Source organism: Euprymna scolopes, chromosome 30 (genome assembly GCF_053919585.1).
Source record: "Euprymna scolopes isolate OS-2025 chromosome 30, ASM5391958v1, whole genome shotgun sequence".
NCBI lineage: Eukaryota > Metazoa > Mollusca > Cephalopoda > Sepiida > Sepiolidae > Euprymna > Euprymna scolopes.
This window is the reverse complement of record NC_136511.1, coordinates 10112976-10126059: the sequence shown is the minus strand read 5'-3', so window position 1 is coordinate 10126059 and position 13084 is coordinate 10112976. Positions and strand designations below refer to the sequence as shown.

At 31.7% G+C, this 13084-nt stretch overlaps 1 protein-coding gene across 1 annotated transcript in view; it reads right to left on the bottom strand.

Annotated features, from left to right (window-relative positions):
- Nucleotides 1–9628, bottom strand: part of LOC145254649 (uncharacterized) — a 37811-nt gene extending 28183 nt beyond the window's left edge. Inside the window, exon 1 of the mRNA XM_080113283.1 lies at nucleotides 9099–9628. The gene's annotated coding sequence lies outside the window, so the exon portion shown is untranslated. The remainder of the gene's footprint in view (nucleotides 1–9098) is intronic.
- Between the last annotated feature and the right edge of the window lie 3456 nt (nucleotides 9629–13084).

The window sequence follows — 13084 nt, the reverse complement described above, 5'->3', positions numbered from 1 at the left end:
AAAAAGCGATCCGTCCTTGTAGAAAAGTGCGCAGTTGAGGGTGAAGGAATTAATGTTTAGCCAATTTTTTGATATTTGTCATCTGAAGAGTGGAGCTTCAAAACGATACTGATCTCGTAAAAATCCGTCACCTCTGTTGAAAGTTTAAGGCAGACATACATACATACATACATTTAAACAGACAGGTGAGATTTATGTAAGAGACTAGCGAGGGGTACCCGGCGTTGCCCGGGTGTTTGGAGGTGTGTGTGGAAACTCTGGGGGTGGGGGGGGGTTAAAAAAAAAAAAAATTAAGTATGAGGATCGAACCCAAACCCTTGAGGCAAAGTTGTAAATTAAAGTGTGGAAAAAAAAAAAAAGTGCGACGTTAACCATTGCCCCACCGCGATAAGCTAACGGAAACATGTTTGAATTTATTTAATTACTTGGATTTGGCAGGTGCCCATTTTAATGAGTTAATGAGGTCAAGTTTGACTGCAGGATAACTTTTTTTTTATTTTTATTTTCCCAAGATGTTATAGGAAAAAGACTAACCCACATGCGGTGAGCGACAAATGTTGAATATTTATCTTCCCGAAATCGAGCAAATTAAATAGACGGGCGAGCTTCGTTGTTAACTCTGAGATATTACAATTTATATGTGATATAAAAAGTTTTAAAAAGTTGTGAACCGACCGATTGCTTCTCTGAAAAAAGCCGTTTGTAGACATACAGAAAAAGCGAACACACATACATACATTTTCGCTTTTATATTTATAGATTATCTCATTTATAAAACTCACTATGTCTTTTTGTCTATAGTTTTTCAATCTATATCTCCTCAAAGATGGAAGGTCACAGAGCAGCACGAGATGGCTCAAATGATTGCATATTTTGTCAATCAGTTTTGTATGGGTTTTTACCCAGTTAAAATAGATACTAAGGAGTCAAAAAAGGGGTCAAAATTGAAATAAATTAGAACTAGCCTAACGTAAGTCGACTTGAACTGCTCTTCTATGCATGCGTAAATATATATACATTTGTACATTAATGTTAGTTTAGTTTTAACTATTTCATATTTGACTAAAATGAGTAACGTCTCAGGCTGGAATGCTACAGATTTTGCTTTCAGTTTTAGTTTTGATTCTAGCTGATGGTACCAAAGTCATAATTTGTTTTTTACTTTTGAAATCATGACTATATATTGGGTACAATATCATATGAAATAATCGACAGAGAATTGACTCAATGATAATATATATATATGAAATCTAGATAAGCTAAAATATCATATTTAAGCATATTTTACGAGCCCCCCCCCCAATAATTTATATATCAACTAGCAGTTGGTTGTGATAAGTGAAAACAGGCATAATCCTGTGTAGAAGATGATCATTTACTTTGTGATGAGATATCATTTTAATAATGTTTAACTGTTTTAACTATTAGATGTTTGTGTTTTCCGTGGAGGAGGGTCTGCTGCCATCCACACTTGTCTTGGTGGTAGTGCTGTTTGTAGTTAACTATTAGATGCAACCATGTTCTTGTTTTTCCGGGAGAGGGGGGGTGTTACCACCCGGACTGAGAGTCTGAGTGGCAGGGCTAAGATTACATAATTTTAGCCAATCTTCTATTTTTCCCTAAGAAATACATACAAGACCTTACAGTGAGGATCTGAAACGTGTCGCAACCTTGTTAAAAGAAACATTTTAGTGCAGTGTAATGTTTTTAAAAATTGTGTTCTTGAGTTGAACAATTTCTTGCAAACTGATATTCATAGTGTGGTTATTGTTATACAAACATTAGGTAGAAAGTTAAATGAAATTAAATCTGCATTGAATTACCTCATAATCTGTATGATAGAATGTGTCAGTTTTAAAAACTTTGAAACTTACACATCTTAATTTATAATTCATGGCGTCGTAATGCAGATATATAATAAGCTCAATAGGCATATATATCCTAGAGCTATTTTAATATTCAATAAGATGATTGATATTTTATGATTAAAAGTAAAGAGATATATAAAATCTGACTACATAATCAGAAAGAACACATAATTTTACAGAAAAGTATCAAGTTTCATAAGAATAGCTTTAATAAATAAATAAATGGTGAAGAAATTACTAAATTTCTTTAAATGATGAGGTCCATAGTTTGGCAAACTTTTTTTTAAAAGAGATTATTAAAGAAAAATATGCAATGAAAAATACACATTGATAAAATAATTAGTTAAAATGAAAAAAAAAAAAAGTTGTAATGCTAAACCAAATTCCATTCTGTACGGCTTTGTCTTATTACTTAAAAGTTTTCTTTGGTCGATCAATCTTCTTACTATTAAAGACATCCATGTTTCTGCAAGAGGAAAATTAACACACCACACAACCATACCAGCATAAAAGATTCATCTTTACAATAAACTCCATACTGGATAAATATATCGCTTTCAGCAAATCCACTCATCTATTGTGTTAGATTTGGTTAGATTTCACATTGCACATACATCGAATCATGTATCTTTCATTATGCGGGTTGGAAAATTGGGTACTTCTACAGAATTTGAAGTGAACATTGTTTTTTTTTAAAGTCTAACAAGTTTTAGATTTAATTTAACAAGAGTCCATTTAGTTTGGTTGAAATTCTGTAGAAGCACTGAAAATTGAAAATCAATTGATTTTGAAGCACGAAATGTAAATTGTCGACAACACTCAAATTCACGTGGCTAATCAAGTGAAGCCACTCTTGACACAAGTGCCACTTGCTACTGTATGAGCTACAACAAAGTTTGAGGATAGATATGTCATTTTCGATGTCAAAAAAAAAAGAAAAAGAAGAAATGATGAAACTTGAGAACCACACAATCACATGAACAAAAACTGCCCTTCCTTCAGAAATTGTTGTTACCCAAATAGTATATTGATATAAAGAATGGCTTTGCTTGATTAACCACGTGAAACAATTTTCGTTTGTTGCTTCAAAATTAACCCATTTCACCATCAGTAGACATCGTGTAAATATTTACTTACAAAAACTTATTTAGAATATTTAACTTAATGTGTCAGAAATTGTATACATATGACTGGTAGTGTCTGTATAATATATATATATATATATATATATATATATATATATATATATATATATATATATATATATGTATGTATATATAAAGGGGATTAGAACAGTAGTCTAAAGAGCAGAGAGTATTTTTATTGTGATAGCAAAATAACTAATGTAATTAAAATACAAGAAAGAACAGTGCACGTTGTAATGCAGATATATAATAAGCTCAATAGGCATATATATCCTAGAGCTATTTTAATATTCAGTAAGATGATTGATAATTTATAATTAAAATTAAAATTTAAAAATTAGATTTGTTGTGTTCCTTCTTATGAAACCGATTTTTAATTTTAATTATAAATTATCAATCCTCTTACTGAATATATATATATATATATATATATATGAGAATAATGGAAATAGTATTCTGACGAAATAGAGAAATAAAAAGGAACAAATGGAATTATGTGTTCATCAACGTTTCATCGTTATTTTGAGACTTCCTCTGGATGAATGAGATTAAGAAAAGAAAAACACCACTTTGCAAATTTTTCTTGTGAAAAGTGTGATGCTGTTCTATTTTAGAAACGGAAAAAGACGTTGGAAATTAAAAAACGGATGGGAGCTTGCATTGTTAAAGAGAGGTAGATTTTTAATAACGTCATATAGCCATTAATATATTTTTAAAAGATATGACACAGTTAATATTCTTTCTGGTAAAAAAAATATGTCCATTAAAATTCAAATATAGGTGTATAACTGAATTTCCAACATCTTTTTGCCGTTTCTAAAGTGGAACAGCATCACACTTTCCACAAGACAAATTTTCAAATATTTGTGTTTTTGTTTCTTAATCTCATTCGTGAAAGTGGAAATTTTTTAATCAGTTTTCATCAGGAAAAAAGGGTCGCTAAAGGGTAAAAATTGAAAAATTGGCACGTGTGAGTCATCAGATTTTTATCTATTTGCTGTTTCACGAATGTGCATGCATAAATAGTTCACGTGACAGATTATTTATGTTAAGAGTAAGTAGTTTGAAAACACTTTTTACAGACTGTATCATGCTGGTCTAATGGTTATCGTACCTAACACTGATTGGAATATTGGTGTACAGGGAAATTATGTCTAAACTATGCATGGTTTTATTTTGCATGTCCATATTTTTTATTCTATTTAGGAGGTCACCAGAGTTTTTGATATGTGAAGTGCTGATGGTGCCCATTAGTGGAGTTAAAATTTGGGCAATAGCTCGTGCTAATTTATGGGTGACGCTTCCAATGTTTGATATTATAGGTCTCATAGGGACGTTCTCTTTATGTATTTTTGGGAGGCCGTATAATATAGGAATAGTGGGGTGGTATTCTATGTTATTTATCCATTTTTTATCATTTCCGATAAGTTTCTTTACGGATTTATTAAAAGTATCAAAATCTTTTTCTATTGATTTTAAATCTATCGGAGTGTATATATCTCCGTCTGCCAATAGTGTGTGCATTTTCTTTAGATATAGGTCTTTATCTATTATAACTATACCACCTCCTTTATCGGCTTGTGAAATAATAATGTCTTTATTTTTTGTTAAAAGTTTTAAGGCATCAATGTATCTTTTTGGTAGTGCTAATTCTTGAGGTTGGGTAGTTGTTAAAGCTATTATCCCTTGTATGAAGCCTTTAGTAAAATCAGAGTCCTCTTGTTTATAATTTTTTAGGGTTGTGTTAGTGGTGATTTTCGAATGCTTGCCGGTAGCGAATTTAAGACCGAAACTGAGAGCTTCAGTTTCAATGTCCGAGAGTGGTTTAGAAGTAAGGTTTAGAATAAGGTCTGGACGTCCCAAAGTTTTCCATTTGCTGTTTTTTTATCAATTTCGCAAGTTTGTTATTCAATTTAAAGTTATGGCGTGTGTTAAATTTTTTGATAGATCTGTAAATGTTCTTAATTGATCTGGGTGTTTTCTTGTAATTTTGTTGATAATCAGCAATTAATATCCTGGCTTTCCGAAAAAGATGAGAGCTTTGGTGCTTTAAATATATTATAGATGACAGAAGATATTTCTCAATGTAATCCGGGAAAATATGGTCTGATGTTTTAAAAGATTTAGGTATGCATGCAGGTATGACTTTTTCTTCAATACATTTTTCCAGAAAAATTCTCCTGTTGTTGTGAGAATTTGCTGCGATTAAGATGCTCTTATATGTTCGCAGAGAAGATCGGTTTTCCATTTCGACAGAATGTATAAGGAATGAAAAAATATACCAGCGGTGGTTGACGTTATGTTTAAAGAAAAAATAGAAAAAACCGAATGAAATTATTAAAAAATCAACGTTTCGTCCTTGTTTCAGAGGACATCTTCAGGATAATTGAAATAAAAATGTGATAAAAGAAAAAGTCATAGATCGTGCGAAAAAAGACAGTTTTTTAAAATCCAACCCATGTCGGGAAAGGACGAATATGTGTGCGTATGGGAAGGTTGTTTGATGTCTATATATACACTTTTAAAATGCATTAAAATAAATATGTACATTTTTTTTTTTTTTTTTTTCTTCTGCGAAACTATTCATTTTCCTGAAACATTCAAAGAAAAACGAGCAAGGTATCAGGGTGGATCCTGGCTAGCCGTTTTTCTTTGAATGTTTCAGGAAAATGAATAGTTTCGCAGAAGAAAAAAAAAAAAAAAAAAATGTACATATTTATTTTAATGCATTTTAAAAGTGTATATATAGACATCAAACAACCTTCCCATACGCACACATATTCGTCCTTTCCCGACATGGGTTGGATTTTAAAAAACTGTCTTTTTTCGCACGATCTATGACTTTTTCTTTTATCACATTTTTATTTCAATTATCCTGAAGATGTCCTCTGAAACAAGGACGAAACGTTGATTTTTTAATAATTTCATTCGGTTTTTTCTATTTTTTCTTTAAACATAACATCAACCACCGCTGGTATATTTTTTCATTCCTTATACATATATATATATATATATATATATATATATATATATGTCTATATAAATAAATATGTTTAAACAGAGGCTAGGAGCTAATAAAGTAGACTAATTATAGGCCTCGTTTGTTTGGATTTGATAGTAATGATGTTGATCTTCTGTAAGACACAAATACTGGGTGGAATGATAAAATGGTCGCTCTAAAAAAGATATGATTCCATTTGATGAAAACCAGTTTTCTTTGTTGCAGACCATCTACTAGTTGGCCAGTTGTGTACAAATCCTTAGAGTAATAGGAGCCTTCTATCATGTCTGAAAGTGACACAATGTTTAACGAGCGAGACTGGAGATGCGTCACTGTACAACTCATGCTCTCTTCCAATCCAAGTTATGACAACAGGACCATTGGCAACACCCTCAAAATGCATTCTTGGATTACCATTAATAACAGGGACATGCACAAGGTGATAAAAACAGTTTCCGGTCATGGATATAGTCGTTCGTGTGGTTTCAAGTAAAGGCCACATCAATCCATCTCCAACCTTCGAAGTTGGCTTAAAAGTCAACACCAAAGTATACCTGGATGTTCTAAAGAGTATGGTGATCCCCGGGTGCAATCAAGTGGCTACTGGCAGACCCTGGATGTGACAGCAGGACTCAGCACCAGCCCACAAGTCCAAAGAGACCCAGGCTTGGTTTCAGAAGGAGTGATATGATTTTATACCCTTTTCTCACTGGCTCTCCCTCCTTCCCCAACCTGAACCCACAGGACTACTTCGTTTGGTCATACGTCGAGAACATCACCAACATGACATCCCACAACACTAAAGCCAGCTTGATCGCCGCTATCCGCCGACGCTTGTGAAAAAGGCACGCTCCCAATTCCAGACCCGTATCGAGGCAGTGATCGAGGCTGAAGGTGGCTACATTAAATAGATGTCAGCTCCACTACATAATCAAGTTACCTGAATCGATTTTTTCAATAAAGCTGTTTTCTTTAAGGCGACAATTTTATTGTTCCACCCTAGTACATTCTTATTTTTTTAAGTCATTTAGGCAATTGCTTTTTTAACCGTTTAGTTTCACCCTTCCTCGCTTCTCTACCCACGTAGCGCCGTGGTAAGTTGTTAGGCTATTTGCCACAAGGCTTCGGGTTTGAGCCTACCTCCATATCAAATTTTTTTTTTTTTACACCCGGGCACCGGGCAACCCCTCTAGTATATAATAATAATAATAATAATAATAATAATAATAATAATAATAAATATATATATATATATATATATATATATATATATATATAGCTTTTGCTTAAAAGGGAATTATTAAAATAATCGATCTGTCGCCTCTCTTTGTACAAACATCTCAATAGAGATTTTAAAAAATGAATCTTTTTATTTAATTATTTAAAAACAGCAATCTGAATTATGTCCCCTGCTTCTGCAACCTGATTTTTTAAACAACTGATATGTCGCCTTTCTTTGTATAAGCACCAAATTTTATTTATTTTTTCGAAATAAAACGATTTTTTTCTTTTTCAAAACCGCATTAAATGCTTTAATCACCGGCTGCTAGGATGGAGAGGCCTTGCAACAATGGTTCAAACTTTATGTGCAAATGTTTGCGTAGTTATATATATATATATATGATAAATGAATTAAATTATGGAGAATTACAACAAAATTGATGGTTTGACAAAGGAGTACAAATAATTATTAAAGTTTTTTTTTAACCTATGGATTTTCAATGAATGCCTCATCTCATCGGATGAAAATGTTAAGGGTTATTATAAATTTTGCTTACTAATATTTATTTGGACTTTATGTTTACAGTATTATACAATATGTAATTCTACGGCATTTCAGTATTTAATTAGGTGCTTGTGCACTTATTCACCCGTGCTATATTTAAATAGTATTCTCAAGTTAAATTACAGTTTTACAATATTTTTTTTTTATTTATTAAATTGTTAGGTGAAAGCACAGCACAGCATAGTTACAAAACACCCTCCCATGTCAATACACATAAAAAAATATTTCAAAATACATGAAAATGAATGAGTAATCAACAATAAAGCAAGGGAAAGATGGTGTTCTTCTGTCAAGAAGTGACAATCATATATATATATATATATATATATATATATATATAATTAAAAGTACTTGTACAATGTGCACTTACTGAACCGTGCTGAAATAATAACGTTATTATTTAGAAAGCCATTCTTAACACGGGGAGGGTGTTTTGTAACTATGCTGTACTTTCACCTAACAATTTAATAATAATAATAATAATATATATATATATATATATATATATATATATATATATATATATATATAGCTTTTGCTTAAAAGGGAATTATTAAAATAATCGATCTGTCGCCTCTCTTTGTACAAACATCTCAATAGAGATTTTAAAAAATGAATTTTTTATTTAATTATTTAAAAACAGCAATCTGAATTATGTCCCCTGCTTCTGCAACCTGATTTTTTAAACAATTGATATGTCGCCTTTCTTTGTATAAGCACCAAATTTTATTTATTTTTTCGAAATAAAACGATTTTTTTTCTTTTTCAAAACCGCATTTAAATGCTTTAATCACCGGCTGCTAGGATGGAGAGGCCTTGCAACAATGGTTCAAACTTTATGTGCAAATGTTTGCGTATTTATTTACATTACATTTAAGAATATGTCCATTTATACACACTTTTTTGAAGACATGTTTTTAGTTGATTTAAAGGCGACAATAAATGTTTTTATTTTTACGTAAAACAGCGAATCGTCGAGAGAAAAAATATGGAGGCGGATTGTTTTGTTTTGTTTACTACTGCGTCTTTTTCGACAGATTTTTCAGTCACTTAAAAATTGAAAATAAACTCAAATTCCTGTTTTCTTATCTTCACAATTATTTTTGTTTTTACCAGTCTTTTTTTAAAATGTTGTCAATATTTAAACGAAGCAGATTCCTATTACATATAGCTTGTTATTTAACTTATGTATACTTTTGGGCATCCGTAGATTAAAATTTGCCTCCCGTCAAACGTCTCACTAAAACAAATAAAACTACACATTTAAATGTTTAACAACAAAAAATAGGGATATTTACCTTTTACGTATATGATCCACAAATAATTTTCCGATTGCGATGACAAAATTAATTGCTAAAGATGAAATGGCTTCTTTGTTTTGCTTGTATGTTTCTTTTATTATTATTTCTAACCTTCTTCAGCCATGATGGAGTTCGTTGATAAACAGACCGAAGAGAAGAATGGCTAAACAAAAACGCGTTTTTCCTGTCTGATTTATCTCAAATTATAAAACAACGGCGATCGTTTCGGTTTTCTAAAAGAGCATTTCAAATCGCCATCAAAGAGCGGAATCATAATTCTCTAAAACAACCGCAACAATAATAATTCAGTTTATTTTTTAAAGAGCGGCTGCAGAAAACAGTCAGCGTCCTGTCCAGCTTTGCAACCAATGACTCAGCATTTTCAAAATAAAAACATAAAAGAAAAAAATAAAAATAAACGCAGGTTCGAATCCAGTTCCCTTCTGTAAATTCGATTTCTTTCTTTTTTCTCTTTTTTTTTTTTTTCAGAATGTGTGAGCGAATATATAATTATTTCAAGAATGTGTGAGAGAATATTATAATTAATTAATTATTTATTATTATTATTATTATTATTATTATTATTATTATTATTATTATTAGTAGTAGTAGTAGTAGTAGTAGTAGTAGTTTTTTTTTTTTTTTTTTTTTTTTTTTAAATTGTTTGCTCTTTTTGATTTCCGTTTTCTGTGAAGCAGACGGGATGCCGGTAACGACACAGATATGGTCCCTTAGGTATATCAGAATTTTTGTAGGAATTTTTGACACCCCTAACAAACACTAAACTGCGAATAAAATATTTTTTTAAAAAAACTCGTAATTTCTCTTTTAAAATGGGTTGTTTATTTTTTTTATGGATTATACTTCCAAAATAAACTATTAAAGTTGTATAAAAATTAATAGAAATATTTTTTTATTTAAAAAAAAAAAAAAAAAAGTCATGAAATAAATTGAATTTTACGAGTTCGGTATTTTTCAATGTTTAAACTTTAAAAATCTATCAAAATTTTTCTATTGATTCTATTTTTACGATATTTTCAGGGTCAATGTGAAATTTTATGCTCTTTCCAATAAACCGAATATTTTAGACAAACGTTTTTTTTTTTTTAATTCACGCTACCCCATTTTGAAATGTCTATTAAAAAGTAAATAATTAATTTATGTGCCAAAGTTTTATATATCACAAATTGAAGATAAAAGATCAATAAATAATATATTCTAATTTAAAACGAAAAAAAAAAGAACAGTTTTTTTTAAATTTACCTGTAAAGTCCGAAGTTTAAAACCTTTTTTTTTTAACCACGTTGTTTGTATTTTTTTTTTTTTTTTTTTTAATGAAACCTTGGTCCTTGCTCCTTTAATTGAAAAAAAAAAAGGGTTTGAATTACATTTTTCGAGTAGTTATAAGCCTCGAAAGACAGGGGGTCGAATTATTCAATATTTTTCACGAGGTTTCTAACACACCTTATGGTCCCTTCTGATTAATGATTAGCACAAAATAAGGCACGGGTGCACTTTAACTTTCTGCAAGTATATTTTATTTTTATTTTCTGAAAAGTGATACTAGCGAAAAGGGGAGACAATGTAAAATGATTGTTACAATTCTTAAGACTTTTATTTAATATTTAATAAAAAAAAAATTATTTTATAAAAAGTTACATAAAAATACATTCCATTCATTTCGTAATATTCTATACAGAATATTATATTTTAATAGTTCATTTAAAAATATTCATTTAAAATATAGTTATTTTGAAATATAAAATGTTAAATTTCATTTGTAACTTTAAAAAATAATTTATTTTGAAGTATGGTTACTAATTTTTTTTTTTAAATTACGGAAATTGATATTGACTTTTACTTTATTAAATAAATATATAAAAAAAAATATTGCTATTTGACTGTTGCAGTTTACATTTTTTTTTGACAAGTTAACTTAATACACGTTTCTGTAAGTAATGCCTTTTGGTATGTTATTTCATTGCGGCACTATATCTCAGTGTCACGGTTGCTAACACACTCTACAGCATGGCTGGGTGGTGATTTGGCCGTGGGCGTAAAGATACACAGAAGTGTAATCCCAGGATTCCCTTTCTAGATTGATCCTTTTTCGGCTGGACGACATGGAGTAAGCACGTGTGTTTCTGTCTCTCTGTGAATGAGAGCGGGCACCCCCTTTCCATCAGCACTAGTTAGGACTATCTATGCAGCTCAGTCTAATAATTTTTAAAGTTTAAGTATTAATTGCTTTTGATCCTTTTTGTAAAACATTGTAAAATATTGTAATATATTTATGTATAGAAATAAAATAGTTAAGATTTCTCATAAATATTACGATTGTATCGTGTTGTGTGTTTTATTGAGTCTGCCATGAATGCCTTCATCAAACAACGGAGTGGTCCAGAGGACGAAAAAAGAAAATTTCAACCAGAATGCCACCAGGGTGAAGGGGTCATCTTGAGAGAATAATGGAGCCACACCCACATCCAATATGTCAGGTATGATTTTCTTCTTGTTATACAGACCTTAATGACTGGCCATCTTCATATCTTCTTGAGACCACTTCTAAGACAATTAGTGTAACATGTTAAGCCAGTCACACGCCAGTGACCGGCTGATCGTGTTATATCAGTATTTTATTAAACTTGTTATGAATTACCAGAAAAAACCCTGGAACATGAGCCACATTTAACTCAATTTTGAGCGCTCTAATCAACGATACCAATTCGTTACATGATGATGAGTGGTGAAAGTAGCAATTACAAGAAGCCTCTCCAACCACTGATATCCATGACAAATAACATCCTACCTAAGAATTCTTCCTTCAAACTCCTCGGCTTAACATTCACAGTAAATATGAACATGAACAAATACATTGAAGACATTGCGAAGGCTACTACAAGGAAGGTGTGCTCCCTCTATCATGCTAGAAAACTATTTACACCTGAGAGTATCCTGTACCTCCACAAAGCCACCATTTGCCCATGCATGGAGTATTGTTGCTACATCTGGGCTGGTGTATCTATCACTAGTCTTTCTCTCTTGGATAGGGTTGAAAAAAGAGTTTCCAAACTAATTGGTTTCACTTTGTCAACTAAACTCCAACCTCTGTCCCATCACCACATGCTGCATCCCTGTGCCTGTTTTACAAGTATTTTAATGGAATGTGCTCTGATGAACTCGTTGCACTTGTGCTCCTTCGATGTACATATCCCTGACAAATCTGCTTAGCAACAAAATCACACCCCTTCGCTGTTGAAATCCCTAAATTTTCAGAAAGCTTTCTACTCTAACAGCTTCTTCCCTTGGACAGCTAGACTTTGGAATTCCCTTCCTGCTACCTGCTTCCCTGATTGTAATTATATGCAGAAGTTTAAATGTAATGTAAACCAACATCTTGTTAATCTTTATTAGACATGGTTCCAATTAGTAGAACCTTATATCCTATATATATATATGTATCTTGTATAGAGTAAAGGTGAGTATTAAAAACAATATGTATGTCAAATCAGGCTGACAAACCTAGTCAGACATCTTAACACACACACACACACACACACACACACACACACACACACACACACACACACAGAGCTTTATCTCAATCCCACTGCAAACGGATGTGTTACAAATTTGGAAGGTGGGAAAATGAGGACAGCACAATAAGATGCAGAGTAATCTGGCCCAGCAAAAATAAGTCTGAGTAGCCCTGTCAGCATTCTTTGGTGAGGGCACCTCAGGCAACTAGTAATAAACTTGCTTCACCTGAAAGCCAGGAGGCAAGACCTGGGAAGGTGAACCTCAAGAACAGTTGCATCTGTCTGACAGCAAAAAGGCCACTGAAATGGCTCAGTTTTAATCAAACTGAGTATCCAGGTCTGAACACTGACTGGCGTACTACAAAGTACACACACACGCACACACATTATATATATTATATATATATATATATACATACATACATACATACATATATATATATA